General features: G+C 38.4%; 1 pseudogene; it reads right to left on the bottom strand.

Annotated features, from left to right (window-relative positions):
* Positions 1-13,728: 13,728 nt before the first annotated feature.
* Positions 13,729-14,660, bottom strand: LOC102825616 (annotated as a pseudogene).
* Between the last annotated feature and the right edge of the window lie 416 nt (positions 14,661-15,076).

The raw sequence follows: 15,076 nt of genomic DNA, 5'->3' as shown, positions 1-15,076 counted from the left end.
TTTATTTCATCTGTAGGCTCTAGCATGCTCTGGCAGATGGTGGTAGTGTTCCGTGGAGTCAATTCCAACTCATAGTGACCCTGTGTAGGGTTTCCGAGGCTCTCATCTTTCTCTGAAGGAACAGCTTACCTTGAGGTTAGAAGCCTGACTTGTAACCACTATGCTACCAGAATTCCTAGGATTTCTTTCTTTCTTTTTTTTTTTTTTAAAGCCCTTTGGTCAGTTCACAAAGATAACCACATCTGTTCACATCTCTCCTAGTGCATGGCTATCACACAGGTGATAGATAGTAACTGAGGGAAAGATGCCAAGGTCAAAAAGGTACAGGATAGGTACACAAGAATTCATCTGAGAAAAAGCAGCCACCACCTCAGCCCACCCTATGCAGGGAGCATAGTAGAAAACTCCCAATGGAGCAACAAGTGATAGAGTGGACCAGAGGACTACAATTTGAGTACAAAGAAACATGAGAACCCTGGGGCAGTGGAGTGACAGAATTAACCTATATCTTGATTGTGGTGGTGATTACACAACTGACTATATAAGTTTGTCTAAACTCATAGAATTGTACATTAAAATTATAAATTTTGTTGTACGTCAATTATACTTAAATTAATAAACCTAGGGGGAAATAAAATCAAGCAATGAGAAACATCTATGAATAAAACATTCATTTTAAAATTATTTGCATTTCAATATTCCTGCAATTCACTGAGAGCAGATTGATATATATTGAAAACATTCATGCCGTAATTCAGACTCATGTCTTAAATTTCAGAAGATTTGATTTAATCTTATCCAAATTAATGACTATTTTTCTGCATAGCATTTCATTTTTCTCTTTTGTATTTTACTATAGTTGATTAGAATATGTAGAACTCATTTAAGAGCATTGTGTCCAATTTTTTAATTTACATAAGTATTAGCGCAGACATCTTACAACTCAAGCACACTAATGTCCTTCTAGAAAAGGGTCCTTGGAGAATTGATAATAGAACAAAGTAACTGAATTTATTTCTAAATGATTCATGTAATTAAAGTTTAACATAATTGGACATGAACTGTTATTGGAGTTTCATTCCTGAATTCTGTAGTACACATGGTGGGAAACTTTTTGTCATAAAGTGTTTCTCTCTCCAGGATGTAAATGCCTTTGACATTGCCGGATGATTCTGTCACTGAGGGAATAGGCACCATCTGTCCCTGCTTAGTTGCTTTGAGAATGTTGACCTGATAGCACACGGCGAAACTGGAGAAGCCTGAAGGAGTATCTGCAGTCCTTTTCAACCTAATAAGTTATCTGAAGTGTTAAGAGACCATATGAGTTTGTGTCTGTGGAATGAAGACAGTAGACTTATTGTCAGTCTGGAAACGATTAATTATGAGAGTTTAGAAAGACAAAGACTTCCACAGAAGCTATGTGGGTTGGGAATGAGTAACCTTATCCAGCTGCCATACAGGAGTAAGCGGGGAGGAGGGCAGCACCAAGATTCTGTATTTGCTGGGGATCTAATTGAAACCCCTGAGAATAAAGAGCTATATTGAAGAACATATATTAGTGCAAAAATGGCTACAATAATGAAGATGTTGTATGGTTAGATTAGAAAAACGTTGTATGTAATTCCTAATAAACTTGGAAGGATATGTTTAAAATCATAAATTACCTTTCATTTAATCTGTTATGATAAAAAGTGAGCAAAGAAAAGGATTCAGATGTCAGACAATTGGTCAAGGTCTGGTTTATTCGTATCCACATGCCTAATTTTACAAGTGGTCTGTTATCTCTATTTAAATTACTTATTATTGTCAGTTGTCGTCAAGTTGATTCAGGCTCATGTATATATAGCTAATTAATTCATCATATTCTTCTTGAAACCTGTTCTTTCCTCTCTGTGCTCTCACTTTCTATTAATCCCTTTTCCTCTGTTTTCAGTATTACAACCACACTACAAGGAGTTCAAGCCCACCAGATAGCTCCTTGGAAATGCATCTGGTGGGCTTGAACTGCCTACCTTGTGTTTCACAGTCCAGTGCTCAGAAGCTACTCTGGTTTTTTGTTTGTTTTAACCCTTTGTTGTTGTAAGTATATCGACCACACAACTTTTGACAGGTCCACTTTTGCCAGGTGTATCACTTTGTCTACATTTTTAGCTTTTTAATGTAAATTAGGCGAAGGTTTACAGAGCAAATCAACTTTTCATTCACCGATTTATTCACGTTTTGTTTCACATCATTGATTGCAATCCCCACAGTTTAACCTAATTCATCCCACTTCCTCCCAATCTTTCCCATTTCTATTCCTCCTTCTTTCCTAACCCTTCCTGTCTTCTACACTTTGTCCATGAACAAATACTGTGCTTTTGATCTTAACTGGTTGATTATTTTAAACTGCATGTACCATCCTAGCGTTATTGTTAACTATATAGAGATGCCCATTGCTTAGCTGAAAATTGAGCCTTATTGGTAACTTTAGTTCCAGACCTGAAGGGTGACTAAGTTTCCACTGGTCTCTATCTGACCAATATGCCTCGTCTTTTTTTTTTTCTGATTTTAAGTTTTGATCCAGATTTTTTCCACTCTCTCCAGGACCTTCTAATGTGATCTCTTTCGGAAGAGTTGGTGATGGTATCAGAGCACCAATTAGTCCAGCTTGACTCAGGATTACTGGGGCTGAGGTTTGCGTGGTCCATTAATCCATTTAACTAGTTGATTTTCTTCATTCTTCTTTCCTCTGGACAGGGAGAGATCAATAGTTGTGATTTAAGTGGCCTTTCGTGAGCTTTTAAGATCCCAGTCGCTACTCACTAAAGTAGGATGTAGAATATTGTCTTTGTGGACTAGGTTATAGCTGAACTTGTACTAAGACTATGTTCCTGAGTTCCCTGGCTCTGTGACACATTCCAGATGCATTTCCAAGGAGCTATCTGGTGGCCTTGAACTGCTTGTAGTGTGTTTGATTATGTCTAAGACATTTTCATAACTTTACTGCTTGTTATGATCCACCACATTCATGGACTTATTTGAAGCTAAGGTAAATGTCCAGGTACAAACATCCTGTCAAACCTGTGTATATTTGTGGGTATATTCCCATGCCTATTCACTCTGTGTATCTGTCCATATATCTTCCCATAAATCATGTTACTGCAAGATTATATATGTACCACTATTTACCTTTGTGGACTTTAACTCTTGCACTCGTCCCAGTGTCTTCTCCTGATTCCATTACTTTTGCCTATCTCCCTCTTACTATATTTTGCCTTTCCCTTCACCCAAGTTAATACATACCTACCCTCTAGCTAATGACTTTCCTTCCCGTCGCCTACCACCTCTTGTTGTTGTTGTTAAGTACCGTGGAGTCGGTTCTGACTCATAATGGCCCCGCACAGGGTTTCCAAGGCTGCAAATCTTTACGGGAGCAGAAAGCCTCATCTTTCTCCCACAGAACAGCTGGTAGTTCCCAACTGCTGACCTTGAAGTTAGCAGCCCAATTCGTAACCACTACACTACCAGAGTAGTAACCATCAAAAATGCTTTTATTAAGTGTGAAACCCTTTTATTGACTTTTTTTTACAATTTATACAATAGTTGTCCTTTTGTTATTGGCTAGTTACACTCAGCATAATGTCCTTGAGGCTCCCCCTGTTAGGAGGTGTTTCATAGATTCATCATTATTTTTAACATTTGTGGTGTTCCATTGTAGCATACTGGTTATGAATTTGGCTGCTAACCTCAGGGTCAGCAGTTCGAAACTACCAGCTGTTCAGCGGGAGAAAAATGAGGCTTTCTGCTCCTATAAAGATTTACAGCCTCGGAAACTCTGTACAGGGTCTCTATGAGTCAGAACTAATTCCAGGACACATAACAACAACATTATGTGTATGTACCAAAATTTGTTTATCCATTATTCCATTGATGGACATGTAATTTGTTCCCATCTTTTTGCTGTTGTGAATTTTGCTGCAATGAACAAGAGAATGCATGTATTTATTCATGTGATTTCTGTAGGATCTATATCACATAGCGGAATCCTGGTGTGGCAATGAGGGATAATGCAGTGGACTGCAAGATCAGTTTGAACCCAAAGGTCAGTGGTTCAAATTCATCATCCGCTCCTCAGAAACCCTATACAGGGTTGTTATGAATCGGAACTGACTTGACAGAACTTAATAACAACAATGACAACAGCTATTTACCAAGTAGAGGGATTGCTAGGTCCTTTTTACCTACTGTCACCTTGTCAATTCCTGCTCAGCAAACCTGTAGAGGGGGTCTGAAGTTGTAAATCTTTACAGGAGCAGAAAACCTCATCTTTCTTATGTGGAGATTAGAAGTCCAGTGCTTATTCTTTCTGCGTCATATGGTATTTCTATTTCCAACTTTTAGAGGTAGTGGCATACTATTTTTCACAGTGGTTGCACCATTTCACAGTCTCATGAGCATTACATGTGGGTTCCAGTCTTTCCACAGACTTCCCAACATTTGTTGTTTCCTGTCGTTTTCAATTTCACTGTTATTGCTGGAGTAGCTAATGATTGCGAGCATTTCTTCCTATGCTTGTGAGCCACCTGAATATCTTTTTGGGTGTAGTGTCTAATAATTGGTTGTGCAGTCCAACATTTAATCAAAGTGATCTTTCCATCACTGTTCATCCCCGTATTCTCCTTCCTTCCACCCCTATTGTTGTTGTTAGGTACCGTTGAGTGATTTCTGACCCATATCGACCATATATACAGGGTTTCCAAGAAGCAGCTGATGAGTTCGGACCACTGACCTTATGGTTCTCAATCCAGTGCTTATCCTATAGCACCTCCCACCACTGGTAACAATTAATAGACATTGGTCTCTTTGCTTTTGCCTTTTCTATCTTTTTATCGTTCTGTTGTACATAGAGTCACTATGAGTCAGTACTGGCTCTATGGCACCCTAACAATCTTTTTATATAAGTGAGGTTATTTTTGTGGTTAGTTTATTTCACTCAGTGGGTCATCAAGCTCCATCTAAATTGCAGCATGTATCAAGCGTTAATATTCCATTGTATGTACCATCTTTTGTTTATTCATTTATTCATTTGTTGATGGATATTTAGGCTGTTACCACCATTTGACTATTGTGAAGTGTGCTACAATGATCACTGGTGCAGGCATTCATCTTTATATGTTATTGTTGTTGTTAACTGCTATCAAGTCAATTCTGACTCATAGCAGCCCTGTATAGGACTCCCATTTTATATTGTTATTGTTAAGTGCTGTCGAATTGGTTCTGACCCATAGCAACTTTGTATAGAGTTTCCAAGGAGTGGCTGGTGAGTTTGAACCACCAACCTTGTAATTCAAACAACCTTGCAATCCAGTGTATTATCCCACAGAGCCACTTCTAAAAACTGTAATAGGCTTTAACTAGAATTAGTTATGTAAAAGAACACTTACATTCATATAGTTGGCACATTCACAACAGAAATTGAAGTAAAATAGCATGTAGGGGGGGAAAATGACATTGAGAAATTTTGTTATTGTTAAGTGCTATTGAGTCATTTCAACTCCGAGCAACTCTATATAGGATTTCCAATGAGCCGCAGGTGAGTTTGAGCCACCGACCTTTTGGTCCAGTGTTTATCTTACAGTACCACACCAGGAAAAGCTATAATCATCCACAAATCTTTTATGTGAACCTCAAAGACAGCAAATTGGACTTAATGGAACTGGGTCTGAACTTATATTTGATTCAAGTACATTTCAACATGGTAAAAGAATTTAGAGTGCCCTTTTGTATTTGTGATACAAAGTATATATGAATTGTTTAATCCAGCCAACCAACTATGCCAATTTTTTATTTTAGTCAGGCTAACAGACTATGTGACTAGGTTTCAGAAGAAATCGATTATTTCAGGTTACTTGAGATTGTTTTAAGTGCTTGTAAGCGGGTAATAGCAGGCAACTTGCATGTCTGCATTATAAACTGATTAGCCATGTATCCCATTTCATGATTGATTCCAGCTGTGTCTACAGCCATTGCTATTGAAGAATTCTAAGAAACATTTGCACCTATAAGCACCATCCTTCTAAATAATAAAATTATTGGCAGTGATAAGAAAAACGAGTTGTTCTGCTCATCCCAGAATTCAGATAAAACAGTTGAAGTTTAACCAAAATGGAAGAGAACATTTCTAAAGAAACCATTCTGTCCCATTCATGAAGACATGAATTCTTATGTTACTGGATTTTTTTTTATTTTAATTTTCCATAAAATATGGCATTGACTATGTTGGGAAGAGAGTTCAGACTATGGGAATCATTGGTGTAATGCATTATAACCAAATGTGTGTGCTTGCTTCATGCTCTTCACAGGTATTTTTTTTTGTAGTGATTTAAAAAATAATAATAAATGCAATTTGCTGTCAATTTATGCAGAACTGTTGAAGTGTGATGTCATTTTGGTCAAAATTAGATTGTATAAATTCAGAAACCCTAACCTGATATCATTACATTTTCCAAATTACTAGATTTGCATATTAATAACTCCTAGGGTATTTTTCTTTTCACCAGCTCTAATTGCAATCAGAATTTATGACTTGTAGTCTTTCAAAATCCAAATGCAATGGCCAAGTACTTGAAGCTTGGAACGTTGCCACTCTGTCACAACTACCCTCAGTAGACACAAATCTAAAAGGTTAGGGCTTTGCATTTCATTCTGCTTTTCCCCATGGGATGGTTCTCACGACACTATTCAATAAATTGTCAAACATTCCCAGAAAACAAGAGAGAATTTTTGGTCCACCAATTGAAAACATGTTCATTTTTCTACTCATATTCCCTTTATCATGATATATATGACATATACACTGCTATTGTTGCAAATTGCCATCGAGTTGGTTCTGATTCATAGAGAGCTGTGTAGAGTTTTGGAGGCTGTACATTAGAAAGTCTCATCTTTCTCCAGCAGAGCAGCTGGTGGGCTTAAACCATTGACCTTGTAGTTCACAGTCCAGTGCTGATTGTACTAAGCCTTTGAACTCCAAATATATACATAAATCAAGAAGTTAGAGTTTCTCTTTTGATTCATCTTTCCAGTTTTCATAGTATCTGTGAGATAAATAAAAATAAAATTAAAAAGCTAAAGTTAGATTTTGTTGTGTGTGTTTTTAGATTTTGTTGTGTGTGTTTTGTGCTACTAACCTTGGGTGTCCTAGCTCCTTTGGAGTAGCAGAAATTCCTGCAATGTGAAGAGTTAATGAAGGTGGTTTTGATTTGTTCAGATTATGTTTATCTCACTGATGGACGGGAGAAGCAAGCATTGCTTAGTGTCATATTTCTCCACTCATTTAAGAGAGTCTGTCCTGGCGTGGTGTTGTAGGAAAAGCAATGGACTACAAGGATGACGGTTCAAACTCAACAGCCACTCCTCAGAACCAACTGGACAACACTTAACAACAACAACAACATATAAAGGTAAGTAAAAAAGTATTGCTTCTAGGGTTCCAGTTCATACGTGTATGAATTTATTCCAAGTAAAATATGTCATACACTTGTTTTAGTCTCGTTGTTGTTTAGTGTTATCTAGTGGGTTCCAACTCATAGTGGCCCTGAATAGGGTTTCCAAGGAGCAGCTGGTGGGTTTGAACTACTGACCTTATGATTCACAGTTCAATGCTGATCCTCCAGCACCACACCAGGAGTCATTAGTCTCATTGTTGTTGTTAAGTACCGTGGAGTCGGTTCTGACTCATAGTGACCCTATACAGGGTTTACAAGGCTGTAAATCTTTACAAGAACAGACCGCCTCATCTTTCTCCCACGGAACCACTGGTAGTTTCGAACAGCCAACCTTGAGGTTAGCAGCCCGATTCGTAACCACTATGCTACCAGAGCTCCTTAGGGTACCTTAAAAAAAGATTCAGTCAAAGCAATGGTTTCTGAGGGGATCTACTGGGCCAATTAATTCCAGTCAGAAAGATCAGCTCAGAAAGTAGTGGGCAATGTTTTTGAAGACTCCATTTTAATAGACACTCAAGAACCTTCATTTTTTTAAAATGTTTTATTGTGAATTATGTGATAATTTACATGGGAGACCATTAGCTTTACATTCATTCTTTCTTATATCATTTCATTGCCATGGTTACAATTCCCTCCATGCATCATCAACCAACCAAAGAGTATACCCTACAAGCCTGCACCCCGGTCGTCAGCACACAGCCCCTCTCCCTCTCTGGGTCTAGAGTCCCAGCCGTTTCCTCTCTCCACGCCATCATGTCTGCCTCCATCTCTGGCTTCACTGCTTCTCTGCGTGAAGTCCCACATTCCGCTCTTCTCCCTTGATGGTCCCAGGGACCTCTGCTCCTGGACTGCAAAGTCAACCACTCCCCTCGTTTTGCTACAAAATGTGTACTTTTACATTTCCAACCCTCACAGTCAGTCCTGGTAGCAATTATTCACTATTGTGCCACATGAGAGCCATCCCCGTCTCCTTTCATCAGCCCCACCTAGACAGATTGGATACTACTCAGTGGAGATTCTACCTTCCTCCTTGCCCTCTGGATCTAGGCTCCCTCTTGAAAGCTTGTAAGCAAGTCATTTCTTGCCTTTGAAGCCCCCCATTTTGGGTAGCCAATATCCAAGTTGCCCATCCCTGTCTATCCTGTGTATCAGCGGGGTAGGAATGAGCTACGGCATCCATAGGTGTAGGTCAAGTTCATTAAATTATATCAGATTACTCTTTTTATCCTCGTCTTTCTTTTTCTAGTTAAATTCTGGTCATTCAGCCATTGAAGCCAGGTCAAGTGAGTATTATCTGCAAGTGTGGGTGTACTTGTGCATATGCCCTCACTTCTTACCCGCTGGATGCTTCACTCTCCACTCTAGTCCTCTGTGGCTATGTCACTGACTCTGGGCCTAAGAGTCCTCAGGTCTTGCCACACTGCTGGCCAACCAGGTCTCCATCCAGGTTCACAGGAGTCTATTGAATGTGGTAGGGCTTAGCTTGCTGCTTCATTGCTGTTTTCCCTCACTTCCCCTTATCGGTGACTCCCATCTTTAATTTGACAATAACAACAACTGTGTGTTGAGCTCTGTGCTTACTATATTATAAATACTTTAAGTTATTTTACATATTTCTTAAAACTGCTTTATGAGATAAACACCCTTATTATTCCTGCTTTACAGTGAAGTAACGAATGCCCAGCATCTAAGTATAATATTTTAGAAGTCAGTTTGAACAATCAGATTCCATGTGCTTCGATCCCCTGCTTCCCATTTAGACACCAATGTTAGTAGAACATTCAAACATATTTGTCTAAACAGAGTCTTAGAAGGATCTTATTAATCCAGTCACTTTGATACCAGATCTTTTTCTCTTGATAAAGCCTGTGAGATATTGATAGTCCCACGTTTGAGACCACGATGTAGGAGTTGGCAGGATACTATGATGACTATAGCATGGGTTCTAGGCAGAAGCTACAGGTTCAAATGCTAAGGCTGCAAGTACCAGAGATGTAACCTTGAGCAAATTCCCCTCTGCTCCTTGGTCTACTTCAATAATAGAGTGAGCACCATGAGCATACCTTACTTGTAGGTTTCTTTTGAGTGCTGAATGAGCTAATACATGCAAAGCATTTAAAAGTTTACTGGCAAAATGTGAGTACTCAATAAATGTTAAAAAAAACAGTTGCTATTGATTCAGTTCTGATTCATAGCAGCCCCAGCAGTGTCAGAATGGAACGGCACTCCACAGGATTTTCAGTAACTGATTTTTCAGAAGTAGATCACCAGAACTTTCTTTCAATGCTCCTCTGATTGGACTCAAACCTCCAACCTTTTGGTCAGTAGCTGAATGCTTGCACCACCAAGGGACTCCCAATAAATGCTAACTATTATTATTTTCACTTATACATTAGAATCAGTCCCATGGTGTTATGAAAAGGAAATTGGAGCAAATAACACAGGAAACATTATTTCCATATTTTGGACAACACGATACTCCTATTTATAACTCCCTTTCCCTGTTCTTATACCCTGGCCTTTATTTCCCTGATACTTTCCAAAAGATCCATAGAATATCAAAGACATAGCATCTAAAATTATGAGGCTCTTTCTGTCCTCCAACCATAGAATCATAAATCATTTGCAGAATACAAAATAAAGTTCAATCTTAATAGCGTCTGAACTATTAGTTCAGACTGAAGGCAGTGGAGAGAACAGACAAGAAAGAGGGCAATCATCTTTTTAAAACTCCTTTTGCATCGTGGAAAACTTCAATTGGTTATATTTAAAATGGTAGAAGGTTTATTTATTGAAGCAAAGCAGATGTTTAGTTTTGTGAAAATTAGATAAGAAGCACATGTTGGTGTACAAAAGGTAAAAAAAAATGATAAATTTTACAGTGGGAGGTGGGTGGACTGAAGGCCAATCTAGCAAAATGGAAACTCACATGCTTCAATTTTTAATAAAACTAGATGCTTTGCTTTCAATACCATTTGTAATATCATTTGGAGTCTAGTTACAGAGGAAAAAGAAATAACAATATACATGTGTTATTCATGATTGTTGTTGTTGTTAAGGGACATCAAGTTGTTGTTGACTCATAACAACCCTATGCACAACAGAACAAAACATTGTGCATTCTTTTGTCAACCTCAAAATCCTTGTTTTGTTTGAGCCCATTGCTGCTGCCACTATATCAATGCATCCAGTTGGGGTCTTCCTTTCTTTCCCCAACACTCCAATTTACCAAATATGATCTTTTCCAAGGACTAGTCAATCCTGACAATATGTCCAAAGTATGAGAGATGAAATCTGGCCATTTGCCTTCCAAGGAACAATCTAGATGTACTTCTTCCAACATAGATTTGTTTGTTTCTTTAGCAATCCATGGTACTTTTAATATTCTCCTCCAACACCGTAACTTAAAGGCATCAATTCTTCTATGGCCTTCCTTATTCACTGTCCAACTTTCACATGCATATGAGGTTATTGGAAATACCATGGCATGGATCAAGTATACCTTAGTTCTCAAACTGACATCTTTGCTCTTCAACACTTTAAAGAGGCCTTGTGCAGCAGATTTGCTTATTGCAATGCACTGTCTAATTTCTTGACTGCTGCATACATGAGTGCTGATAGTTGGTCAGAGCAAATGAGCTCTTAAACGACTTCAACCTTTTCTCCGTATATATGGATATTGTTTACTGGTGCAGTGGTGAGGATTAGATGAAGAAGAACATAGCTTCAGGATGGGAGGAAAACTTGTTAACAACCTGCAATTTGCTGGTGATACAAGCTTTCAATATACTGGTGATACAAGCTTCCTTGCTGAAAGAAAAGAGGACTTAAAATACTTTCTGATGAAGATCAAAGACCACAACCTTCAGTATGGGTTGCAACACAATGTACAGAAAACAAAAATTCTCACTGCTGGAAAAATAAATAGCATAATGATAAATACAGGAAAAAACTAACGTTATTAAAAATGTGGCATCAGGATTGAAGGAAGACTCATTAACAACCTATGATATGCAGATGATACAAACTTGCTTGCTGAAAGTGAAGAGGACTTAAAATACTTACTGATGAAGATCAAAGACCACAGCTTTCTATATGGATTGCAACTCAATGTAAAAAAAAAAAAAAAAAATCCTCACCACTGGACCAGTGAACAACATTCTTACCAATGGAGAAAAGATTGAAGTTGTCAAAGACTTAATTTTTCTTGAATCAACCATCAATACTCATGGAAGCAGCAGTCAAGAAATCAAACTACGTATTGCATTAGGCATATCTGCTGCATAAGACCTTTTTAAAGTGTTGAGGAGCAAAGAAGTCAGCTTGAAGACTAAGGTGCGCCTGACTCAAGTCATAGTATTTTCAGTAACCTCATATGCATGTGAATATTGGACATTGAATAAGGAAGATCATAGAAGAATTAATGCTTTTGAGTAATGGTGTTGGAGGAGAATATTGAAAGTACCATGGGCTGCCAAAAGAACAAACAGTCAGTGTTGGAAGAAGTGCAGTCAGAGTGCTCCTTGGAGGCCAAGATGGCCAAACTTAGTCTTCTCTCATACATCACATGTACTGTTAGGAGGGACCAGTCACTGGAGAAGTATATCATGTTTGGTAAGGTGGAAGGTCAGATAATAAGAAGAAGACCCCCAGTGAGATGGATGGGCAAAGTGGCAGCATCAATGGGCTCAAGCATGGCAACAACTGTGTGGTTGGCCCAGGACCAGGCAGTGTTTCACTCTGTTGCGCATTGAGTCACTATGAGTCGGTACCAACACGATGGCACAACAATATGGTCGGAACCGACTCGATGGTAGTTAACAGCATGGATTGGAACCGACTCGATGGTAGTTAACAACAGCAACAACCCAGTTATTTTGGACTCCTGGTGTGGCACTGTAGGATGAGTCCTGGACTGCTAGCCCCAAGATCAGTTGTTCAAACTCATCAGCTGCTACATGGAAATTCTATACAGAGTCAATATGAGTCAGAAGTAACTTGATGGCACTTTACAACAACAGCCCTGTCTTTGATACAAAGTTGAAGAGCTATATCAAGGATACAGTAGGGCCATATAAAGTAATTCATTGCACTATAGACATAAAAAATCGCATTTCTGATCCTTATATTGTTGGTGTTGGTAAGTGCCATGGAGTTGGTTCTGACTTGTAGTTCAAACAGACCTTGAGGTCAAGTGCTTATTCTATGCCACCACACCAGGACTCCTTATCCTTATATATACTTATTGTTGTTGGTCTTGTGCAGATTTGCCTAATGCAATACGTCATCTGATCTCTTGACTGCTGTTTCCATGAGTGTTGATAGTTGATCCAAGAAGAATGAAGTCATTGACAACTTCAAGAATGTTGTTTATTGGTCCAGTGGTGAGGATTTTTGTTTTCTTGACAATGAGATGTAATCCATACTGAAGGCTGTACTCTTCGATCTTCATCAGTAAATATTTTAAGCCCTCTTCACTTTCAGCAAGCAAGGTTGTATCATCTGCATATCACAGGTTGTTAATGAGTCTTCTTCCAATCCTGATGCCATGTTTTTCTTCACAGAACCCAGCTTCTCATATTATTTGCTCAGCATACAGGTTCAATAAGTATGGTGAAAGAATACAACCTTGTCACACACCTTTCTTAATTTTTAAAACATTCAGTGTTCCCATGTCTGTTCAAACAACTGCATCTTGGTCCAGGTACAGATTCCTCATGAGTACAGTTAAGTGCTCTGGAATACTCCTACTTTGCAATGTTGTCCATAGCTTGTCATGATCCACACAATCGAAAGCCTTTGTGTAGTCAATAAAGCACAGGTAAACATCTTTCTGGTATTCTCTGCTTTCAGTCAAGATCCATCGGACATCAGCAATGATATCCCTCACTCCACATCCTTTTCTGAATCCAGCTTGAACCTGTGGAAGTTCTCTGTCAATTTATAGAAGTCAAAAAAAAAAAAAAATGTTTGGGTCTCATTTAACAAATACTTAATTATAAGTATTTCCCTGTTTGTTTCCTTTCTTAAAACTAGATAAGCCTAGACACTTCATTCCACTTTGACATTTTAAAATTCCATTTTAGTTTTGGAACACTTTAAAAAATGTATTTAATGCATAAACATATAAGTCCCTTTATTAGAGAAGTTGTATATATATTGATGATAGATGGTCACATCTATGGGTTAATTTTTTTTTAATTAGAATCAATAATTAGGATAGATTCTATGATCTTCATTACATTGTGAAGTGTCTTGTGTAGTCATATCCTATCTTTGGAATGACAGCTTGTACAAATTTCAAGAAAATTAGAAGATACATATGAACACCAAGTTCTCCCCCTCCTTTGGTGACAATTTCAATAATTTTCTTCTTCACTTCAGCATGTCTGCATGGGTGAACTGAATGCACAGGAGGTGGTGGGAGACGAGGGTGATTTTTCAATGGTCAGTGTTTTCTTCATATGATCTTGACTGATGTCTTCATACATGTGCTCAACTGTTAAAGGTTGCCTTTGCTCATCATAGCAAACAACCATAGTCACGATGTTTGGTAATATATATCATAATTGATGTAAAGTTCATAGGTTCTGGTTTGCAAAATAGTATCTTCACTTCCAACATCAGCTTTAGCTTTACAAGCTTCTACTATTTTTCTTGTGTCTAGGGTAGCCTTATCTTTTTCCAACAATCTACTCTGTTCATATTCTTCCATATCTGCTGCTTCTCCTTCATCTTCCTCACATAATGCTGAACAATCTTGGAGTTTTTTACTGCCCTTGCTTTCCAGTGTAATTTCCTTAACTGCACTGGTTATTATTGTAATACCTGTGTTGTGATATGTATCTACCCATCCCCCACCACCATCACCTTCTTCAATGATAGCTTCCAATTCATCTGAATATTCCATCTCCTTGCACTGATTGTAACATAGCACATTTCTGGTTACCAAAAATTGTTTGCCTGTTGGTAGGTGTGCCTTCACTTTCAATTCTTCCCCTGTAGCTCATTGCCATGTTGGACAGTGGTGGACTAATGATCTCCAGATGCCACAAACTCCTCTGGAGTGATAACGCCTGTTTACTCAAACTTTGATTCCTTGAAGACCCGGGTCAGATACTCAGCCATTTCCGGTGCCTTCCCCTTCACTGTGTTAATCACATTCTGCATCCTGGGACTGGACTAGCAGCCGGTCCTGCGACAGGGTAGGGAAAACAGCCGGGGTAGCCAGGACACAGACCAGACAGTCAGAATATGTCTCTGTGGTCACCCTGCACTTTAGTTTTAACAGGATAATAACATTATCTGACTCATGAGAAAGGTGAAAATTAATAAGCTAAATTCTCTTTCTTTTTGAATAGTAATAAAGAAATGTATGACTACTCTACAAATGCAAAGCGCTCTTTTAAAACAATATAAAGAAACTGGGCTAAGAGTATAGCTATCTCATAAAAGAAACTAAAAGCTTGTTGTTATTGTTGTTAGATACCATCTAGTCAGCAGACTAGGTTACCATAATAAAGAAAATGACCTTCACTAAGGATCACCTGTGGCACTGTGGGTTAAGTATTGGACTATTAATCTCA

Source organism: Chrysochloris asiatica, unplaced genomic scaffold (genome assembly GCF_000296735.1).
Source record: "Chrysochloris asiatica unplaced genomic scaffold, ChrAsi1.0 scaffold00059, whole genome shotgun sequence".
NCBI classification, from domain to species: Eukaryota; Metazoa; Chordata; class Mammalia; order Afrosoricida; family Chrysochloridae; genus Chrysochloris; species Chrysochloris asiatica.
The sequence above is the reverse complement of the archived record's forward strand: the minus strand, read 5'-3'. Positions and strand labels throughout refer to the sequence as shown.